At 39.2% G+C, this 24,009-nt stretch overlaps 1 long non-coding RNA gene across 1 annotated transcript in view; it reads left to right on the plus strand.

The window, feature by feature from the left end:
- The window catches only part of LOC114678994 (uncharacterized), a 54,030-nt gene extending 40,561 nt beyond the window's left edge, over positions 1–13,469 (plus strand). Inside the window, exons 2-3 of the long non-coding RNA XR_013416113.1 lie at positions 7,165–7,271; positions 12,959–13,469. This is a non-coding gene — a long non-coding RNA (uncharacterized LOC114678994). The remainder of the gene's footprint in view (positions 1–7,164; positions 7,272–12,958) is intronic.
- The last annotated feature ends 10,540 nt before the right edge of the window (positions 13,470–24,009 follow it).

Here is a 24,009-nt window from a genome sequence, read left to right on the forward strand (position 1 = left end):
CAGATGTCCCTATTCATACAGCACTTTGCCTTTGCCCACTAGTGCTTCATTTGACCAGATTTGGGCTGGTGCTTACCTCGCAGCTCTTTAAATTAAAGCTTAGGTGTTTTGACCTGGTGTTGTAAATTGGTGGGTCTTCTAGGGAAATCCAGCTCCTGATCATTCAGTGAACTCTTACCTAAATCTTTTTGAACCCATGACTTTTGCTTCTCCTTAGGGAAAGGAAAAGAATGAAAACTGAAATATGCTCATTTGGTTACTAATAACTCCAGTAAAATGATTTAGGATGGCATAATTTGAAAAGGAGAGCCAAAATATAGCCAAAGGAATACATGTAATTCTCATTAATTTGTGCAGAAAGGAAAAATGGATTTAGAGCCATAAGGCCAGAGTTTGAGTTGAGTCCTGGCTTCGTGCCTTGGTCTGCAAATGAGCCTGAGTCTCAGTTTCTTTATTACTAAATACTCTTTTATATTTGCATCATGGTTCAGTTAAAAAACACCCATCAACAGTTGTTGAATACGTTCATGCTCAAAGGAAGCTAAAAGGAAGGATATAAGAGAAATATAATGATGCCTGTCTGCTGGGTAGTTGTGGAGAATGAAAAACTATGTGCTTCTGAGGGTAGTTTTTAACTTTCAGATTTTATTTTTTTTTTAGTTGTCTTATGAGTCTCTTGAATAAGTTTTTTTATTATTATTATACTTTAAGTTCTAGGGTATATGTGCACAATGTGCAGGTTTGTTATATATGTATAAATGTGTCATGTTGGTGTGCTGTACCCATTAACTCATCATTTACATTAGGTATATCTCCTAATGCTATCCCTCCCCGCTACCCCGTCCCCACAATCGGACCCGGTGTGTGATGTTCCCCTTCCTGTGTCCGAGTGATCTCATTGTTCAATTCTTTTAAAGTCACTTCTGGCCTGCAAAACAGCTGAGGCATCCTCAGCTCACACCCTCTATTTTTGGCTTCTAAATTCTGAGACTGATATTCCATTTCCTGATGTCTTTGGCTACTGCTCAGCTGACCACAGCTTTCTGTTGGTCCAGGAGACTATCTAATTCCATTTGGTTGCAAACTCTAGTTTTCATTTAGCATCTTTCTGCAGAGCTCATCACTTCCCACCTGCAGACCCATCCTGACCAAATGCCCAGGGATCCCTTCCACATCTAATTTCATAATTTGCCTCATCTGGACCTGTTTCACCTTAGAGAAAGCCAGTGCCAAAAGAATGCCTTCCCAATGTCTCAATATTAGACTATATAAAGGAGATAATGCTTATGCTTGAGCACACAACAATGTAAGATCTCCCACCACCGTCTCCAATGGCGGGAACAGCATAACTTGTCTGCATGGTCATTGTGAATCCCTCACTGGTCAGATTCAGCTCAGAAACAAAACACTGGAGTCTGCACCTGCAGTGAGTTGTCTCAAGAATGTGGCAGAGGAGGTCAGCTTCTAAGAGACAAATCAAGGAGACTCAGCAAGTAGAAGCACTTGATCAAGCCAGAGGGGGCCCACCCTGAGAAGTGTTTTGTCCGTGTGCTGCTGATGAAGACTTAGGAAATATTCAAGTGCAGCTAAGGGTGTGGCCTTAAGCCTGGATTTCACTGCAGCAAACACTTTTTTAGTAACTCTTTGGAAGGAGTGTTTTCGTTAAATGGTGAGGCTGCACTGGACCTGGGAAATGAAAATTGGACTGTCAAATCCCACCAGAAAAAACCATGCTGGAGGCACTACATCTAGCAACTATGTGGATGTGGATTTTCACAGAGGCTCTATTGTGGTATAGATTTTCTATAGCCTGAAGGAAGTGTCCCTCAAGAACAGTGCTTCTCAACTGGGGATAATTTTGTTCCTCAGGGGACATTTGGCAATTAACTCTATTATTAGTTTCCTTGAAGAGTAAGTTTTGGCCAGATTTCCTCTCACCCCTCTTCGGTTCCTAATACCCTAGTCTGGATATGTGGGATGGTTGAATAGCCATGTGATGTGGTTGGAATGTTCTTCTCCTCCAATTCTCATATGAAATGTGATCCCCAATGTTGGAGGTGAGCCTAACAGGAGGTATTTGGGTCATACAGGTGGATCCCTCATGAATGGCTTGGTGCCCTCCCCACAGTAGTGAGTGAGTTCTCACTCTGTGAGTTCATGCTGGTTGTTTAAAAGAGCCTGGCAATCTTTCTTGCTCTCTCTTTCACCATGTGACATGTGTGTCCTCCCTGTGGCTTCTGCCATGGGTAAAAGCTTCCTGAGGCTTCACCAGAAGCTGAGTAGATGCTGGTGCCATGCTTGTACAGCCTGCAGAACCATGAGCCAAACAAAACTATTTTCTTTATAAACTACCCAGTCTCAGGTATTCCTTTATAACAACACAAAGCAGACTAATACACCATGGATCAGAAAGAAGCTATAAAACCCTCTAGAAAGGAATGAACAAAGGATGACAGGGGTACAAAATGATGAAAAGGTGCCCCCATAGAACAGTTTTCTTATTTTGATTCATTCCTTCCATATCCATCTCTTTCTTCCCTCAAACAGTTACTGAAGACCTACTATATGCCAAGCACTGTGCAGAGCACTGAGAATATAAGGATGAATGACACAATCCCTACGCTTTAGGAAGTCACAGTCTAGTGGGAAAGACAGACTTGTAAACCAGTAGTTAGACCCTGTGGTAGTACTTCGTTAGAAATATAAATAAAAGATTTTGAGAGTGACTAGTGAAGGAATTCATATTAGTTTTCTATTGCTACTGTAACATATTTTTGGATATTTAGTGGCTTAAAACACCACAAACTTATTTCCTTACAGTTCTGAAAGCCACGCTCTGAAATTAGTTTCTCTAGATTAAAGTCAAAGTGCCAGCAGGGCTGGTTCCTTCTGGAGGCACTGGAGGAGAATCTGTTTCGTTGCCTTTTTTAGCCTCTGGAAGACTACCCATCTTCCTTGGCTCATGACCCTTTCCTTACATCCCTCCAGCTCTTGCTTATATCATCATACGCCTACTTCTTCTGTAGTCAAATATCCCCCTGTTTAAAAGAAGTCTTTGATTACATTTAAGGCCCATCTGATCTAGGCTAATCTTCCAATCTCAAGATCCTCGACTCAAATCACATCAACAAAGTCTCTTTTTAGCATAAAGGTGACATTCACAGGTACTGAAAATTAGCACCCCTGTATCTTTAGGAGGCATCATCCAACCTACCACAGAGTTATAGAATGAGGAGAGGGCATTTGGGCTGTGTCTTGAGGGATGAGTAGGAGTTTTTCCAGTACTTTTCTTCTTCGTCGTCTTTTTTTTTTTTTTGAGACAGAGTCTCACTCTGTCGCCCAGGCTGGAGTGCGCAGTGGTGCGATCTCGGCTCACTGCAACCTCTGCCTCCCGGGTTCAAATGATTCTCCTGCCTCAGCCTCCCGAGTAGGTGGGATTACAGGCACGTGCCACCAAGCCCGGCTAATTTTTGTATTTTTGGTAGAAACGGCTTTCACCATGTTGGCCAGGCTAGTCTTGATCTCCTGACCTCGTGATGCACCCGCCTTGGCCTCCCAAAGTGCTGGGATTACAGACGTGAGCCACTGCACCCAGCTGGCAATTTTCTAGGCTGAGAGAATATGATCTTACCTGTTCAGAGACTTGTAAGATATTCAAAGTAATCCTGTAGTTACTTTGTGCAGAAGTTGAAGCTGGTGAAAGTGGCAAGGCCAGCGCACAAAGAGCCTTGAATGCCAGACCTTGAGGTTTGAGTCTGGTTTTATTCACAACAGAGCTTATTATACAAGGAACGGAGTAGGCTGTTGATAAAGTCAAGTGGAGAGATGATGAGGCCTTAATAAGGGCAGAGACATCGGCATTCATCGACTCTCCAATACCAAACCATGCTGAGTGTTCTTAACTCCCGTCCTCATTTCTGTGTCCTAGTTTAGGCCACCTCATCTCAGTGATTACTCAAGACTTCATAATCCTCCGATTTGCTGCTATCTGATCAATTCCTCAAGCTGCAGCCAAAGTGATCATCTAAAACACAAGGCTGATCATGCCACTGCCTGCCTAGTCGTGAATGACTCCCATGTCCCAGGTCAGGACATACATGACCCTCCAGCATCTGGGCCCTGCTCACCTCTCCAGTCTCACTACTGTGCTTTGCTTCGTCATTGTTCCCAAATGAGTCATAGTACAGTACTTAGCCAGTTGCTGACTCAGAAGATCCCCATCTCAGGAGACTTTAAACCTTCATATGAGCCCAGGTCACCATTTCCAACTCCTTCTCCTTATGGAAGTGCTTTTTGTTCCCTTGGCGTCCGTGCTTATCAGTTTGACCTTGACCAGAATGACTCTAATTCACCCCAATGGGATCTAGTAATGTTCAATCTCAGAGAAAGGGGTAGTATCCTAGTCAGGGCTCTAAGATGGCTCTCAAGCCTCACCTTCCCCATGACTGTCCACCCTACCCTCGCCCAGGTCAATTCCCTTATCATCCCTTCTCCTTGAGGGTGGCTAGACTCTGTAAATATGATGGGGTAGCTCTCCCATGAGCAGGTTATGAATCAGTTGACTAAGTTAATCAAAAGGGAGAGTTTCTTAGAGGGGCCTGACTTCATCAGAGGAGGCTTTAAAATAAGTCAGAGAGATAGTCCCCTGCTGCCCTAAGGAGGAATAATGAGAGGCCCTGTGGGAATGACAGGGATATGGAATGAAACTGCAGGTCGCTACTAGAAGCTGAGAGCAGAGATTTGGCAAGAGAATTAGAGATTTAGCAAGAGAATGAGGACATCAGTCCTCCGACCTCAAGAAACTGAATTCTGTGAAAAACCATGTGAGTTTGGAAGAGGACTTGGAACCCCAGAAAGGAATGCAGCCTGGCCAGTACCTTGATTTCAGCCCCTTTGCAGAGAACCTAGCTCAGTCACGTCTGGACTGCTAAGCTACAGAAACCATAATATAGTCAATAGGAGTTGTTTTAAGCTAAATTTTGGGTGACTTTTTCTGTAGCAATTGAAAACTACTTATAAGTGAGGGTTATACAGGGGTCCCTTCCCACCAACAGACCCCCATGCTTCTTATTCAGATTCATTCCCACCCAGAACTCTGCACACCAAGAGGACCTGGGAGAGACATCAAGACCCAAAGACATTTTCATTGCTTCCTCCTGGTGTTAGAGTTACATAATCAAGAGGGGTGATTTCAGAAGAGATTTTTCTCCAATACAGTTCTGTGTGGAAAGGACGTGCTGGCTCCACCTACATGGAGAAGCAACGCTAAGTTGCTGGTTTAGGAAAAATCAAGTTCTTCCTCACCAAACATTGTATCATATATGGCTAAGAGTGAGATAAAGAGTAGCAGAAACTTGGAAATATGGTTTTAAGTGGTCTGCAAAGCCTGGTCTCCAGACAACAGCAGCAGCTGGGAACTTGTCAGAAATGTGCATTCTTGGGCCCCTTCCCGGAGCTCCTGAATCAGAAATGGTGTTTTAAATAGCCCTCCAGGTGATTCTGAGGTACAATAAACTTTGAAACCACTGACTTAGACAAATAAGTCGGCTATGCAAATGATGTATAGCAGTATTTTCTAAGTGAATCCCTCTAAAAAAAATAACACAGTAACAAGGGATGCAGAGCCCATACAAGGCTCAGACTTGCTCATACTGTCCACAGTTGTGATCAGCTACCCTCAGGCTCTCACAGGCTTTGGTGACACGAAGATCAGAGAACCTGTGATGTTAGCTGTCAGGGTCACTTTGGGATTTATTTAATCCCAGCCTAATCCCATCCTCATGAAGCCCGCCTGCCACATAGTTGATATTTGATAAATACTTGTGGAATGCATGCTAAGGTGGGACTTTAAAAAAACCATCCCTTGTTTCGGCCCTGGAATTGGAGTCCTCTTCCCAGGTCCACTCAAGGATAAATCCACCCTCATTAAAGAGAGAGGATAATTCTCTAATCTGGAGAGGTATGGTACATAGTGGATGGTGCCTTGGCATGGGGAAAGAAGCCATGGAGCAGAGGAAAGTACCATTCAAGAGCCTGCAGAGTCCCTCTCTGCCACCTCCAGCCCCAATTTAGCAACTGTGTTCAGGCTTCTGGAACAGATGTAGCACCTATGCTCATCTCAGTCAAAACCCTTGACACCCCCTATAGGGAGCCTAGGACAAGAAACTTCATATTGGCATAAAAGAGAAAACACTCTGCATTAATGCGCATGACAACAAATGGACAGGCTAATGACCATTTCTGGGCAGTAAAGGTTGCCCTGGGGCAAACTGGTACTAGCCCACATTCCAAGAACACAAGGTACTTTTTCAGCCTGGTCAACCAGATTGTAATTCCTTCTGTACCACACGTTATTATGTGATTCTTGTTGCCTTGGAAAGCTCAGATGATTAAAAGGGTTTGTTTGCCATTTCCAAGAATCCCTCTTGCAATTTAAATGATTCATGCACCCCAGTTTTACAAAAAGGAAAACAAACTCATTGTTATTTGCTCTGGTAAAGCCCTCAAGTGTTCAGCTTATTATTTTGTTACCTGGTAATGGGGGGTAGGGTGCTGTTATTTCTAATTCTCTAATCTTTTCATGGGGGAATTCTTATGGGATAATAAAAATTCCTTATTTTATTAACAAAGAAACAGCTGCTGTTTTCATCTTTTCTCCTTTTTTGGGAGGGTGGAAAGGGGAGATACTTACTGTCACATGCTAGTATTCTCTGCCACCTAGCAAGTTCAGAAGAAGACCTGAGCAAAAAAGAAGTCAGAGTGATAAGAATATTCCTTTTTTATCTCTGCACCAGAACAATAACACACTTGTGGTGGAGACTGCGAGTTCTCCCCCAGCATCCATCCCCTTCTTCTTTTCCTTTTTACAGATTCCTCAGATTTTACCTGCACTATGCTTATATTTAGGTACAGAAAAATTCCATCATCACAAGAAACCCTCGAGTTGCCCTTTTATAACCACACCTACCTCCCCACTGTCTCTCTAAACCCTGGAAAGCACTGATCTATTTCCCATTTATTTAATTTTGGCATTTCAAGGTGTTATGTTAAATGGAATTATGCAGTATGTAACCTTTTGGGTTTTCTTTTTTTCTCAGCATAATTCCCTTGAGATTCATCTAAGTTGTGGCATGTATTAATAATTCCTTTTTTATTGTTGAGCAGTCTTCTGCAGTATCGGTGTACCACAGTTTGAAGATTCACTCTTTGGAGAATATCCAATTGTTTCCAGTTTGAAGCTAGAAACATTTGTGTACAGATTTTTGAGGAACGTAAGTATTCATTTATTTGGGACAAATGTCCAAGTGTCCAGCTTCTCGGTTGTATGATTGTTGCATGTTTATGTATAGTTGTTTATGATAATTATTATGTTTAGTTTTATAAGAAACTGACCAATTGTTTTCCAGAGTAGACTTAACCATTTTATATTTCTACTAGTAATGTATGAGTGGTCCAATTTCTCTATATCCTCACTAGTATTTGGTATTTCTGCTATTTCTTGTTTTAGTCATTTAGATAAGTATGTAGTGATAACTCCTTGTGGTTTTAATTTTCATTTTTTTAATGGGGAATGATGTGGAAAATTTTTCATGTGCTTATTTGCCATCTGTAAAGCCTTTTCAATGAAATACCTGTTTATGTCTTTTGTTCATTTTCTAATTAGATTGCTCATTTTGGAGACAATGAAAAATGATTTCTTGAGTTTCAAGAGCTCTTTATATGCACTAGATACTGGTCCTTTTTAGGATATGTGGCTGCAGTCCTTCTTTCTTTCTATAACTAAACTATTTGGGTTTATGCTGAGCACATGACTGTCTAGCTAGGGACTACTCTTCTTAACTTTCTTTGCAGCTGAATATAGCCATGTGGCAAATTTCAGGCCAAGGAGATGAGAGTAGAAATGATACATGCAAAGTCTGATCATGTCTAATGAAAACAAAGGCCGCTTTTTCTGAACATCTGTCCTCTACCCATGCTGGGAACATAGACCTTGCAGCCACCCAGCTTCAACGAGGCAGATGGGGATTCTGCCTTGGAGTAGGGGTCAGCTGTTAGTAAGTAGTAAGATAGTAAATACTTTAGGCTTGCGGGCCATATGGTCTCTATAGAAATTAGTTAACTTTGTCATTTTAGCACAAAAGCAGCCTTGAGCAATATATAAACAAACGAGCATGGCTTTGTTTATATAAAACTTTATTTACCGAAACAGGTGATCCACTCACGGGATATAGTTTGCTAACCTCCTAAGGCAAAGCCACAAAATAATAAGAGCTGCATTCCCGAATGGTCACATGGAGTGGAGCTATTCCATCAGCCTGGATAGCTACTCTCCAGGCTAATTCATGAAAAAGAAATTAATTTCTGTTTTTGTAAGTCACTTTATTTTAAAGGCTCTTTGTTGTAGCAGCTCAGCCTCTCCCTATATATTATAAAAATTGGCATTTGCTGGGTACTTACTGTGCCCACTGTGAAAAGATGATTCAAAGGTAAATGTTATATGCTCCCTACCCAGACAGAGCTTGCAGTTGACTCTAAGAGAATGATCCCAGTACAGTGAGATGGAGCTGTAACCAAGCTATAAAGAAAGAGAAGGAAAGAAACACTTTACTGAGTGTCTAATATATAGCAGGCATGTTATTGTTTTATCTCTGAAGGCTCAGGGAAGTCTATGAAGTATGTTATTACATTTCCATTTTAGAAATTTTTAAAAACCCATGAGTCTCTGTAAAGTTATTTAACTTTCCCAGTGGCATAGGTAAATCTGAACTCTTGAAAAGTATTAACCAAGGATTTATTCATTGCTGACATTCAGAGTCTGACCTGAGTCCTCTCTCTCTGGAGCACAGTGGACCCTTTGCTTCCTCCCCCAGTCCTCCCTGCTAGATAGCACCTCCATCACTATAGTCAACCCAAGGAAGCTCAACAAGCACTTGCCAAGCAGCTTCTATCTGCCCAGCTCCCAAACCAGGTCCAGAAAGGCCAGAGAAATGAAGGAAAGGATTGAACCTTTAAAAGAATGTAGCTTTAGACAATGTGGTTAAAAAAATCCCCTGATCATTTTGTGTCTTGGGAGTGACCAACCACAAAAGACCACATTGCTCTTGTATAATATATTCTAAAACAAGACCAGTTTTCTCAAGACTTTTGTAAGACTTGTGATGATCCCTCGATTGCTTGCCCATATAAAATTTCAAGTCCCCTTCCTTTTCCTTGAGGCATTACTCATTAATGAACATTCTCCCTATTGGAATAACCTGAATAAAATAATCTCCTTTATTGTCTGGTGCTTTTTATGTTACATAACTTTCGCGACGAATCAAATAGGATTAGACTTCACCTTTGAATCCTCATTCACTCCATCTAGATAGTGAAGCTTCTCAGAGCCCTGTTTGTTCCCTCCTTCCTTATGACTTGGGGACCCAATGGTGGGCCCAACTCCTGGTCCTGTGCTCTGGACCTCTGGTCTTTTGGTAGCACAGTAAGTATTTGACTTTGATTCTTTTCAAGTTGATTTCTGGTACTGGCTTCTCTTGGCTTCTTGGTCTGACAAATCGGTATTCTCTGTAAACAGACTAATGTAAATGTAATAGGTATAATGTAATGTAAACAGATCTTTTCTGTATTGGATAAAAGATGACAAGGAATATGGTTTGTTAGTCTTTTCTGTTTGTCTATTTTTCTGTTTTCAATTCAAATCAATTAAAAACTTGTATCCACTGGGAGGAGAACAGATCTTTGCTATAAACTGGTAAGTTTTGCATTCCTGCATGTGTGTTTGACCTATGACTAATATTTTAGACTTGAAGCTATAAATTTTCTCTGTGTGTGTGTCTGTATGTTTATATGTCTGGAATTTGGAAAGGCCTTTACCTCTCATTGAGTGAGTGTGTGATATTTTCCTACATCTGGATGCTATCACCAAATTAGATGATAAAATCCTTAAAGGAGTTCTATTCTCATTGACTTAGAGGTAAATAAGTGCTTATATAAATTTAATATTCCTAGAATTTCCAGAAATTAAGGAAATTAAAGCTTAAATAGTTTCAATGTGGATAAAAAGAGGTATTCTTATATTAACTAGCTCAGAAATGTTCTGTGAGTTCAAGTTCACATAATTCAAGTAAATATTTGGCAAACAAAACTGGTCTAATACTTTTGATTCAATAAAAACAGCTATACTTTCTCTGAGTTATTAGCATTAAGTGTAACAGAAGCATACACTTTTATTCTACTTGGGGGTAGTCTCTCTAAACCTTATAGGTTCAAATAACTGATCAAATAAGCTAACATTACTTTGACTTAATGTTTAAGATTATGAAAACCGTAAGTTTGTATTTAACCAAATAGAATCCTTATTCTAAAGACTTTATTTCAACAGTAATTATGTTTTTCAGTATGTGATCTTGAAAATAATTCCCAAGGTCTTTAGGTAAGTTAAAATCTTGAACTTCTGCTAAATTGAATTAGACATCATTTCTGAGTAAGATTGAATATTGTAATATTAATTATTAACCATAATTTTAAGTTTATATATGTTTGCCTCTAATTTTTCTAGGCTGCAGCGAGGCTATGTATTTTGGGTGTGTTAATGAATGTTTTTACTTTTGCCATTTTGGGACATTATGTTATAAGAGATGCGTATGGTTACAGAAAGTGTGAGCTCTGCTAACCTGCTGCAAAGTGCTGGTGTGTGACAGAGTTCACAGTTACCTGCATCCTACTTTTCTCTGGGGAATAGAGGTTACTGTGGTTAAAAGTTTTTATCAATATATATGGATGAGATTCCACTAGGAGCAATAGTGGCAAATGAACAACTATATATGCAAGGTAGGCAGGATATGTCTTTGGTTAATGAAAACAGAGAGTAGTTTTGTCTTAAACTAAAATGACTATTTGTTGCAGAGTGAGGAAGAGGAAAGACTAGGACCAAACCTGAATGGATAAAAACACTTATAGAAGGTACAGGGAAAAAAATTTCATCTATTGTTGTCACAGCTAGCTAAGATTTGATGGGTTTGTTTATGAGATTTCAGAAAGAGCTTCAGTATTCTATATTATGCTGATGCAAAGCAAAAATTTGTTTTTAATCTTTGTTAAAGCGACAAAATTTCCTTGGATCATTGGTCTGCTCACAATGTAAGGTTATAAAACGTTATTCTTTACCTTCTGTGTAATCTGCCTAGATAGCAAAGATTCTGTGTCTTAACAGAATAAGCTTTTATGGTTTATGTTGATTTTATTATATCCTTGATGATTTAAGAAGACAAAGGCTTCTCATTTAGAAAAGAGCTAAGATTCTTTACAATCATGCTACCTTCTAGGTTTATTTTTAAATGTTTTATTGTCACTTTGAAATGAGAAGTAAAACATTCTCTCTCAGACACCCATGATCCAATTCCTATCTTAGGTGTTCAAATCTAACAGCTTTTGATTTTTGCCTTTACAAAATTGACTCCTAAGAGATGTCATTTGCACCAAAATGTGTTTTTGAGATTTCCTAGGGGGACCCTAGAAAATCACAAAGGATTTGTTATTTTACTTTATAAAAAGAGAGAAACTAGAAATAATGAGGTTTATGTGATGTTACCACTGATGAATTTCAAAGCATTGCCAAGTCAGAAGGGATGCAGATGCTTAACCTTTTCTAGGATAAATCTGTGTGGGTAACATTATTAATACAAATATTTCAGAATCATATGCTGTATGGGAAGTTCCTGGATACTTGTCGGTCCTCTCGCTGTCTGTGATACAGTCCTGGTGCTGCTTTGCCTGATGTCAAACAACAACAGTATAGTCATAATTCAATTATTTTGAAGATGTGAACTGCATTGCAATTTACTTATTTAGATTGAATCTAACATCATTTAGGCTCATGGTTTTCAAGTGGATTTTTAAAAATCTATGAAGTTTTATTTACCATTTACCTATGGAGTTTTATTTGATACACAGATGTTTAAGACCTATCGTAGCCTTGCAGAATCTCTTCACTTGGTATTTCTGATATATTCTTGGTATTTTTTTTAACTATACACCTGGTATTTTCATGGTATATTATATGTCAGGATTATGGTATTTTAAATCTGAAGATTTTTTGGTAAAGATAATGTTCATCCATTTTTATAAATTAGATATAATATCCACTTTTCCTTGAAAATACAGTTAATCATTATATTCATAGATATTTTGTCTAAATTTTTTTTGGATTGACTTTTATCTTGTTTTACACAGACACAAATTCCCTTTGCAGTTGCATTATTCTTGTAGAAACTCTCATGGGATCTCTCACCTTTGAAAATTGCAGGTAAACAATAGATGTGCCAACTCTGTCTTGTCTGGTAGAGATTTAACTGCTTTTCTTCTTAACCCCTGGACAAAACTGGACTGATCTGTCACCTTGACCGTAGCGTCCATTTTTACCAAATTTTTAATCCTTTCAATTTTCTTCAATGCCTGGCTGCAATCCTCCGAACTATTTCAATTTTTCTCCCTCCCACCTGGTTCAGCATCACTGGGAACTAAAAACCTGACTGACCAGATGTCTATCATTACTTTAGGTTACCTTAAAGCTGGCTGTTTTCCCTAGGATCTGAAGAAATCTTGCAAGCTGAAGCCTGACAGTTTGGTGCAAACCTCTGAGGGCTCACCACTTCAGCAAAACATGCATAAGCCAGAGTTCTCTCTAGACAAATTGTATCTGGACAAATAAGAAAGTCCACTGATATGCTTAGACCATACATACCCTTTTATAAGAGGGAACCAAGACAATGGATGATGCCACCAAAAGCATTGACATCCAAGCTTTGGAGCTTGAAGAAACTCAAAGAGTGATGCTTGATAACTGAGAGAGTTTTCTCCACAAATGTCTTGGACTCATTGGACTCATTAACCTTCAGATTCAACTCCCAGCTCTTTCCTTCAATACCAGTTTTCATGTTAATGCTTCCCTTTTTCCTTTTAGGCATTCCCCTTCAAGAAGCCTGATCTCCAGACCCTAAAACAACTGATATTTGCCATTGACGCCCCACGGATGGTTCAGGTGGTTTTACAGGAACCACACTAACAAAGTCCTCTGGAGACCCTTTCTTGGATCTCGCTCCACCTTCTCAGGAGGTTTATGATCACCTCAGAGTTGTTCAGCAATCAGTGACTTTCACCTTGAACAAAAAGGGGACTGACAATGTTGAACTTTTCCTGAGTCTTGTGCTCCCTGGAAGTTGCAACAATTACAAAATCCCCCACCCCACCACCCCACTCTTTTGTGTCCCAGGAGGCTCACTACAGAGGACCACACTGCCCTTGCATATTCCAAGACAGACTCATCTCCATCCTTGCTCATGACTCCCATAGGACTCGCAGATGGCTCCCTTAGTAACCTGCTTGCATAAAACCCTTGGTCCCCTTCCTTTTCTTTGAGGACGTTCTTATTAACGATCATTCTCCTTATAGTAGCCTGAATAAAATCATATATTTAATTGTCTGGTGCATGGTATCTTTCCTCTCATTTTTATGGCTGAGTCTTCTCACTTTTTTCCTCTCCAAACCTTGGCTTCCTCATCTTATAAAGACTATTATTTCCACCTCCTAAGTGGTGTGAGAATTAAATGAGATAATGATGGAAAAGAACCAACTTAGGCTAATACTAAGTGCTCAATAAGTATTATTCTCTCTCCTTAGAGGAAAACAACCTTCATGCAATAGGTGATGGGAATGGGAACTAGTTTAAAGAGAAGGGATACGCTCACGTCTGTAATCCCAGCACTTTGGAGGCCGAGGCGGGTGTATTACGAGGTCAGGAGTTCGAGACCATCCTGGCGAACACGGTGAAACTCCGTGTCTACTGAAAATACAAAAAAATTAGCCGGGTGTGGTGGCGGGCGCCTGTAGTCCCAGCTTCTAGGGAGGCTGAGGCAGAGGAATGGCGTTAACTCGGGAGGTGGCGGAGCTTGCAGTGAGCGGAGATCGCGCCACTGCACTCCAGGCTGGGCGACAGAGCAAGACTCCATCTCAAAAAAAAAAAAAAAAAAAAAAAGAGAAGGGATACATCAGTGTAACTTTGTCTCCAAAAACAGGAAAACAATTGAGAGCAGGTGCCCTGACACTGAAGTACACAGCACAGGGCAGGATGGTCATTTTATATGGAGCAGAAAACTATGTCTCCTATGCACCCCTTGCTTTCCTGTGGGGAGGTCCTGGAGACTCTCTGGCAGGTGAGAGTGCCAAATGTATTGATTCTGTTCAGATCTCGGGTCAGAACTACACAGGCCTGGGGTCAGGTTAAAAGTGAAATTTCTCACAGTGCTATACAACGTTTTCCATAATTCTCCAGCTCTTTCTGAAGCCTCCTCCAGGGCGACTGGCAGGAACTGTGTTTCTAAACGTACTTCAAAATCACTGGAAAAATGAAAAGCTAAAGAAACGATGAACCCTACAAGGAAGTTTACAAGTGAAAGAACAAAGTCACCACTTGACAATTCAATTGGAAACTGAAATTGCAGCAGTTAGCATTCATGAAATACTAGTTTTAGATACACAAATTCTAAATAATCAGAAAAACATTTGCTCCTGAAAAGTGATTGCTGTGGTGCTTTGCATTAAGCTGTAATCACCCTGAATGTAAAATGAGCAAATTCTCAAGACCTGGAGATTTTAACCTCTGAGAAAGTAAGACTGTGTTGGGGGACTTTGACAAAATTTGGCTAGCCAGTTTGCTGCTTTCTCTAACCTACCACTCTGTATTCTTCTGTGATGTGTATTTTTTTTTTCATATTTGCAATTCTTTCCTCCCTGCCATCATGTTTTAAAATTTAATTCTGACCCCTATCAGGACCTAATTATTCAGAATGCACAGTAGGCACAGTGCCTAAGGCCCGCAAAGCTTTTTAATTTCTTTTAAAATCAGAAGAAGAAGAAAATTGGTTAATGGGTACAAAAATACAGTTAAATAGAAGAAATTAGTTCCAGTGTTAAATAGCCTAGTAGGGTGACTATAGTTATCAATAATTTGTTGTATATTTCAAAAGAGCTAGAGGAGAAGATTTGGAATGTGTTCAACACACACAAAAAATGATAACTATTTGAGGTGATGGATATGCTGTTATCCTGATTTATCATTGATATCAAAGTTATCCTGATTTAATTATTATACATTGTATGAATGTATCAAAATATCACATGTACCCCATAAATAAGTAAAATTATTATGTATCAGTAAAAACAAAAAAATCTCAAAAGCAGCAAAAGAATTGTGACATCATGTACAGGGGAACAACAATTTAAAAAAAGAAGAAAATAAATGTTTAGATCAAATAATGTAATATATAATATTAATAATTAATCTTTATATGAACACATTAAATATAATTTAAGATATTTTCTATGGAGGAAGCAGCCCATGAAAGATAATGGTCCTACGGTCCAGGACCATCATAGTGCAGCCTTGAGTGGCCAGATTTGTTTGCAAGTCTTTTTAAACTCTTTGGGACACAGAAACTAAAGGGTTATACTTACTTTGTCCTTTGGTGAAGCCAGCCCAAGGCCAACTTCCTAGGCCACCAGCCTCTGCGTTTGGGACACCTGCCATTTAGAAGCAGCGTCATGCACTTGTGGACTTCAGAAGGGTTTCTCTCTTGGCTACATGTGAGGGCTTTCGGCCCAGCAGCCTCATTCCAAGGCTATTGGAAACGGCAACTTGCTGGTAGTGGTGACCCCTGGACACCCTGATTTAGATATTATAGAGAGACCAGAGTTATGACTGAACTATTCTACAAAACAAAAGTCAAGACACGTCCTCTGCCATGGGATTTTCCCCCTCTATTTCCACGGATATAAATTTTAAGATTTATGTAATACAAACCTTAAAAGACATTGAATCATATAATTAACTAAGGGCCCTATGACAATAATACAATGATATGAAAATTAATATCAAAACTGGCAAGTAGAGGCTATCTGGTAATCCAATGTTTGAATATTTATTACCTAAGTGGCCCAGAAGGTCTAGGACCCTGACACACAGTAGGTATCAATCTTCTTTCCTTGTGAGAGCAGTGCCAGATATTATACAGAGAGCCCTGGTTCTCTTCCCTATGTTTTTTCAAGGACCACATTTACCCTTTCCCAATAACAATGACTCCCATTTTTGGGTTCCTATTATGTGTCATACCCTGTTGATATATTCAAACTTGACTATCACAAAAACTCTGCAGGGTAGATATTAAAATTCTCATTCATACACCAGAAAAATTGGGTAATTTGTCAGTGACATGGAACCAGAAGTGCTGCAGCAAATTCTAATTCTGCTCGCCTGACTGGAAGGGCCTTGGATCCCAGATGTTTACCGGTAGCTGCAAATCACTGGGATACTCTGAATTCATAATGGAAATGAGCTTTCCAGAGAGAGGAGGTATGAGTGTTGTCTGTGGTTCTCCTGCTGTCCCCTCACTGAGAAGGCCGATCAGAGCCTTCTCTTTTACAAATGGCTCCCTCAGGCCTTCTGCAACTTTCTTCTCAGGTCAAGTCCATCCTAGCCTCCAACGTTTGGTTCCTATGACTTTCTTGCCTCAAGTGCCCTTCCCAGGCCTCTCTCTTTAGCTTCTGAGTCCAGCTCAAATGCCTACCACTTCCCAGATAGTCTTCCATGATGACCCCAGCCCACACTGGCTTTTCCCTTTTCCAAATCCTTGTTATACTTTTGGCAGTGGAAGACTATGCTTTGTATCATGCAGGAAAGAAGATCAAATCCATGTCATCTGAGGTTCCAGTTTTCAGACGCAGATTCACACTGACAGTGAAATCCAAACAAATTTCTGATCATCATTCTCCCATTTTTGACACCTGGACTGAAACCAGGTTTCCATCCCTGAGGGGGCCTATGGATATTTATCAGCCGATATTCCCAGCATCCTGAGAAACAATGCAGCTATTCTCAGAGATCTTGTTTCCTTTTTTCTCTCTAGGTTTCAAGGACATAGAAGAGCTCCTTTTAAAAACTATGTTGCAGCCTGGAGGAGGAAGGTGGTACACTTGGTACAGGCTGGTTTGTCCCCTGAACGTCTCCTAGAGACTATTCCTGGCATAGACTGAATGTAAGGAAACTGTCAGCCATCAAAAAAGGCAGTGAAGTCAATTAAAAATCAAGTGTAAACTCATGCCTTCTCTGTTTCTTCTCATGGATGCTATTTACATCTTACCACCTGGCTGTAAACTCCAAGTGGACAGGGATGGGCCCTACATTTGTTTGGTGTCATAGGCTGCTTCTCTTTCACTTGTACATGTTCAATATGTGCTTAGTATTTTATTCAATGAATGGAAGGATGAAATTATTTTTATATTTTCTGTAGTACAAACTCAGTAGTACACCTTCTCCTAGGCCTGAAAAGCAGACAGGCAAAAAGTGGCTTAAGTAGTAAAACCTATTGCTAGTTGATCTAGTCGCGCTAATCCAGAGATGAGCACCCAGTGGAGGCTAAGAAGGTTGGCCACACGGCATTCCTTTGCACACCCTTGGATTGCTGCCTCCTTGAGCCCTCAAATCTCTGCTCAGCGATAATCGTACTCTCTTTATTGGAGCTGATGGCAGCTCTAAAAAAAAAATGGTTAACACTCCCGAAGATTAAATTCTCTCACGAAGAAAAAATACTCTGGGTGCTAATAACGTGAAAAAAAAGCAGAGGACATTCTCAGAAATGTTCCCACCTGTTCCCAACCAGGCTGTCTGTTTTTATATGTTTTCAGCCCTCTCCTTCTGATCATTAGTGAGGCTATTAAGATGGACTGATCTCCTCCTGTTTGGGCCTGCATGGAGACTCTGCTACCTTGCAGTAATTTCTGTTCCATGGAGCCCCAAATAAGCTTAGGGCACATAGTAAATTAGATTTCAGGAGACAATGGATCTTAGAAGCAACAAAACCCAAATAAATGATATTTACTGCCCTTGAGAAAGGACACTGCATTCTTCCTCATATGTAGCTGTGCTTCCTTCAATCTATTTCAGGGTGGCTTAGTGCAGGGCGAGGGATAAAAAATGGGGTAGGCACCCTCCTATTTAAGGGTGGAGCAGCTTGCTGCACCATCTCTCAGTTACTGAGTTGGTAATTGGCTGGCCACAGGCCTCAGACTTCCCATTTTTCCTCATACCCTCCTGCTATTCTAGGTTACATTTCCTCATTTCTGTAGACCCTTGGCGTCAATAGTCAGTGACATTGTATTACTCAGAACAGAATGGGCTTATTCAGTTAAAGACCCACAGAGCTGACCAACTGGCTCATTTGAAGCCTATACAGAACTAAGTTTTGAATCCTTAAGAATCAGAGAAATGGATTTTGAATTGTGGCAGTTGGGGAGGGGTATGGTGGGTAAACAGTTCTGAGCCAACCTGCTTAGAACTCAAATCCCACAGTCAGCCCTCATATAATTTTCCTTTTTTAAAATATTTAGTCATTTATTTTTGAGTAAATAATATATGAGCATGGTACAAAGGTAACAGTGTTCAAAAAGGCTGATGGTAAATGGCAGGACTGTCTCTCATTCTTGCACTTGCCACTTGGTTTATTTCTCCAAAGGCAATTGCTAGTATAAAGTTCTTGTGTATCCTGACAGTCATGTATGCTATGCATGTGCAAAAACATGTATATATGTTTCTTATTGCTTAAAAAACCAAATGTTGGAATTCTGAATGAATTCTTTTACACTCTTGTCTTTTTAGTTTAACAATATATGTGTTGTGTCTTGGAAATTAGTTCATATCAATTCATATTGAGCCATCTCATTCTTTTTTAATGGTCATATACAGTAGTATTCAATTGTAAGAATATATCATAATACTTTTTAAAAAGTTCTCATTGATAGCTCTTTACATAGCTTCCAAAGGATTGTTTTTACAAACAATGCTTTAATGAATAAGGTGTACATCATTGACGTGTGTGCTGTCATATACGTAGAATAAAGTACCAAAAGTAGAAATTGCTGAGTCAGAGGATCTATGTCTTTATAATTTTGATAAACATTGCCAAGTACTTTTAATAGAGATTTTACCAATTTACATTACAACCAGCTATGCAAGAGGAATGTCTGTCTCTTTACATTGTTGCCAACATGTTTCCAAATATTTTGATCTTATATTGTTTAACTGATTTAAAAAGAGATAACATAGATTTAATTTTTATTTGTTTCATGAGTGAGGTCAAACATCCTTTTATTTTTAAGAGACACTTGTAATTCACTTTCTGTTTAAGTTCTTTGTTCTTTTTAAAAACTGGGTTATTGACTTTTTGTGATTGTAGGAGCTCCATAGATATTGGCCTTCTAACTGTGATTTTAATTGGACTTTTATTTTTTAACCAGTTTGTCAATTGCTTCTGACTTTTTAAGTGATATTTTCCCCCAGTATTTACAAAAAATTATGTGGAATTTGTCAATCTTCTAAGAAATGTCTTCTTGCTTTTTTTCCCCCTTAGGAAAGCTTTTTCTACATCATTCTATCTTTTTAAAGTTTAGTTGATGGCTTGGATATCATATTTTCCTGAGAAAACCAACATGATTTTCTCCTTAGTTTTATTATTATTCTGTTCCAAATTATTACTTTCTGCTTTCATTTATAATGTTTTCTTTCTTGTGCTTTATAGTTTTATAGTTCTTTCTTTACCTTCTTGAGTCACTTTATTTTTATTCTTTCATATTTGTTAATGCAAGTTTATTTTCTTATTTGTTATTAAAATATTATAAGCATAATTTTTTGTTTATTAATATACATTTTCTTCTGAACATGCCACATAGATTTTAACAACGCTTTGATCGTTGTTATTTTGTTGGTAAAATATGCTTTCACTTTCCATTTTTGAACTAAGCGTTGCATAAGAAAAAGACTTTTTATCTAATTTTGCTAATCGATTTCTAGTTTTATCATATTGTAATTAGAGGATGTTGGCTATACTGTTCACATTTTGGAACATGTTGAGACTTTCTTTGGACCTAATAAATGGTCAACATTTTTAAGTATTTCCTGAGTTTCTTGGGATGTTGAAAAACTATAATCTCCATTTTCATGGAGTAGAGTTATGTTTTAGAATTATGTATTATATTTGAGTTTAACATTTGAAAGACAGATGATAGATAGATAGATAGATAGATAGATAGATAGATAGATAGATAGTATTGGTCAGAGTTCCCCAGAGAAATAACCAATAGAATGTGTATACATGAAATATAGAGAGAAAGATTTACTCTAAATAATTGGCTCATGTGATTGTGGAGGGTGGGCTTGTAGGCTAGAGACCCAGAGAAGAGTTTCAGTTGAATCCAAAGGCAGTCTGCTGGCAGAATTTCTTCTTGTCTAGAAGAGGTCAGTCTTTTTCTCTGTTAAGGCCTTCATCTGATCAGATAAGGCTCACCCTCATTATGGGTAAAGTCCACCAATTTAAATGTCAATCTCATCCAAAAAACACCTTCAAAGCAATCTTCAGAATAATGTTTGGCCAGATATCTGGTTGCCATGGCCCAGCCACATTATCAGATAAAAATTAACCGTAACCACATTATGTTATATAAAAACATTATATATATAGTATATGTATATTTTTACTTGTAAATATTTTGTGATAGTAATCATTTTTGTGTCTATAATTTTATATACTATACCAATCTTCTATTTCTACAGATAGTCTCTTGATTATCCTCATTAATCAAAGAACATCAGCATACTTCTTTTTTCTCTCCTTCCTCTTCCTCTTCTACACCATTCAATTTCCATTTGCTAGTTGATTTTTCTTAGTGTTTAACTTCCTATTTTTCCAATATATTTATATATCTATGGTTTGGTTTAGCAGCTTTGAATAGTGTATTTTTATAAGGAAATCAATACTTACATTATTTGCCACCATTCTTCCTCACTTACCCTCCTAAACTTCGTTAGTTATTTCTTATCTACATTGTAAAGATGCATAACATTTCCTTGTGTTCTGTAACTATAACATCCACACCTGCTTTAGACTGTCTTAAAGTTGCGGATTCAATGCTCATTACTTTCCTTTTGCTGCAGTCTCCCTTAATTTCTTCTTTTTAAACATTTTTCTTTTTTGCAATTTAAACCAATTTATCATATAATGAGAGCTTGTTGGGTCGTAGAAACGAAGCTAAACACGATGTGCCATATCAGAGTATAACATTGAACATATAGGTTTAAGTATACATATCAACTACAGTGCAAGCAAAATTTAATCTGAAAATGCAAATGTTTCAGATTATTAAAGCCACATCTGTTTTTTAAAGCACAATTTAGACTTTTTATCAAAAAGCTATGTGTATGGCCTAGGTGCGGTGGCTCACGCCTGTAATTCCAGCACTTTGGGACACCGAGGCGGACGAGTTGCTTGAGACCAGATGTTTGAGACCAGCCTGGGCAACATGGCACTGCCTTGTCTCTACAAAAATACAAAAATTACCTGGGCATGGTGGTGCAGCTATTTGGGAGACTGAGGTGGAAGAGTCAATTGAGCCTATGACATCTAGGCTAGCGTGAGCCGTAATCACAACACTGCACTCCAGCCTGTGCAACAGTATTGTTCTTCATCCTAGTGTCCCTTAAGTTCTTAATTGGATCATAAAAGATTTTCCTGCTGTCTTATTACTGATCACATCTTATCCTCAAGGACTTTGGAAGTGCTTACAACTTAACTGTTTTTGTTGTTGTTGTTTGTTTGTTTTAATTCATTGCATTAGCCCAATTATCATTTAGCCTGCTCACCATTTAGCCAATTTTTTATTTTTTCTCTCTTTAGGTGACCCAATCTTTTTGTCTAGCTGGTAAAAAATCCTTCACTTTGAAGTCTAATAATTTTACTGGATTTTTTCTGCTATTGACCATGGAACAGTTTATCTTTCAATATGTACAGCCGAAATTTCTTTAATTACTACAAAGATTTATTTAATTATATTTTAAAATGATGTTTTGGTCCATTTATTTGAACTATATTCATTTGGGTCCCGTTATGCATATCTTTTCTTTTTTTTTTTCTGATACAGAATCTTGCCCTGTCGCCCAGGCAGATTGTGCAGTGGTGCCTTCTCAGCTCATTGCAACCTCTTCCTCCCGGGTTCAAGCGATTCTCCTGCCTCAACCTCCTGAGTAGCTAGGATTACAGGCATGCACCACCATGCCCCACTAATTTTTGTATTTTTAGTAGAGATGGGGTTTCACCAAGTTGGTCAGGCTGGTCTCGAACTCCTGACCTCATGATCCACCCGCCTTGGTCTCCCAAAGTGCTGGGATTACAGGCGTGAGCCACTGTGCTTGGCCTGATTCCATTTTTAAAAACTTCCACACTGTTTTGTTTGCTTTTTCTTAGTCCTTTGCTTCTTGTTCTTTGTTATATTTTCAGCAGTTTCTTTGCATTTATAGTGCTTTCAATTTGCTTTTCAGTTTTTTGATAGTTTTCACATGTTTTTTGCCCCAGCTCATAGTTCAACTTCCATTGTGTTGCCACTTCTTCCCTGAAGACTTTAATCTCTGTCCTAAAGACTTGTTTTGAAGGAGATGGCTACTCCATTATTGTTATTAATTGATTGATTGATCGATTGATTGAGATGGAATTTCGCTCTTGTTGCCCAGGCTGGAGTGCAATGGTGCAATCTTGACTCACTGTGACCTCTGCCTCCTGGGTTCAAGCAATTCTGCCTCAGTCTCCTGAGTAGCTGGGATTACAGGCATGTGCCACCACGCCCAGCTAATTTTGTATTTTTAGTAGAGATGGGGTTTCACCATATTGGCCAGGCTGGTCTCAAACTCCTGACCGCAAGTGATCCACCCGCCTTGGCCTCCCAAAGTGCTGAGATTACGGACATGAGCCACCGCACCCGGCCCATTATTATTATTATTATTATTATTATTATTATTATTATTATTTTGAGACGGAGTCTCGCTGTGTCTCCCAGGCTGGAGTGCAGTGGCGTGATCTCGGCTCACTGCAAGCTCCGCCTCCCGGGTTCACGCCATTCTCCCGCCTCAGCCTCCCAAGTAGCTGAGACTACAGGCGCCCGCCACCACGCCCGGCTACCATTATTATTTTTAAATTGTGACATGGTTGTTAAAATTTTCATCTGCCCTGTTGCAACACTTTTCTTATGCGTGCATTTTTAAGCTGTTTTGCTTTTCCTGTTGCTTTTACCCTTTCTTCTTACAATGCCTTTATCGGTCTTATATTTATTCCTTTAAGTTAATAACCATGTTTGAATTAGGTGAATTGTTTCTGGGTAAGCTATGTGCAGGAAATTTGTGTCTGGGAGGTGCCAGAGCCCTGTGCCAGCCCAGCAGCAATCTTCCTTATGATGGGATTGTGTAAGCGTGTGTTCCTCTTGTCTTCATTCCTCCCCAGCCAAACTAGATTGGCACAGCAGAATATTCCCAATATAGAGTCTCTTTCTTTCTTCCTGTCATCCTGACAGACTGCTTCTTGCAAACATGGTTTGTTTGTGATTCTTTATTCAGCTCCACCTTCCTAACTTTTCAAGACTTCATACCAAAAAGGGTCAATGGAAAATTCTACTTGCGAACTGTGGTTTTGTACCTTGGGGTATGCTCATGTTTTGAGAACTCCTGTCTGCTAGGTTTGTCTAATTTCTATAGCCATGAGCATCTTTTCTTGGCCCTTTATGCACCCCTATGAGATTTTTCTATTATTTGTGAACTTTTTATATTGAAGTTCAGGGTTACAGATGTATTCCATTTCATTAAACAGTCAGGAATTAATATTTCAAGGTTTCTTAAGAGGGGACCACCATCTCTGCCTCTGCATCAAAACAGAAGTCTGTTCTTCATACCACAGACTTGTATGAATTGGACTTCAGAAGGAGTGGCCCTAGTCAAACTCTGGGATCATCCCCAATTACCCTTGCCTTCTAACACTCATATCTGTGGTATCTCTCTTTTTGAGTGTGACAAGGCCTATGGTTTGCTTTCTACCAACAGAACATGCCAAAGGTGATGGGATGCTATTTTCAGGATTATGTGACATAAAG

The sequence above is a fragment of the Macaca mulatta genome, chromosome 1 (assembly GCF_049350105.2).
Source record: "Macaca mulatta isolate MMU2019108-1 chromosome 1, T2T-MMU8v2.0, whole genome shotgun sequence".
NCBI classification, from domain to species: Eukaryota; Metazoa; Chordata; class Mammalia; order Primates; family Cercopithecidae; genus Macaca; species Macaca mulatta.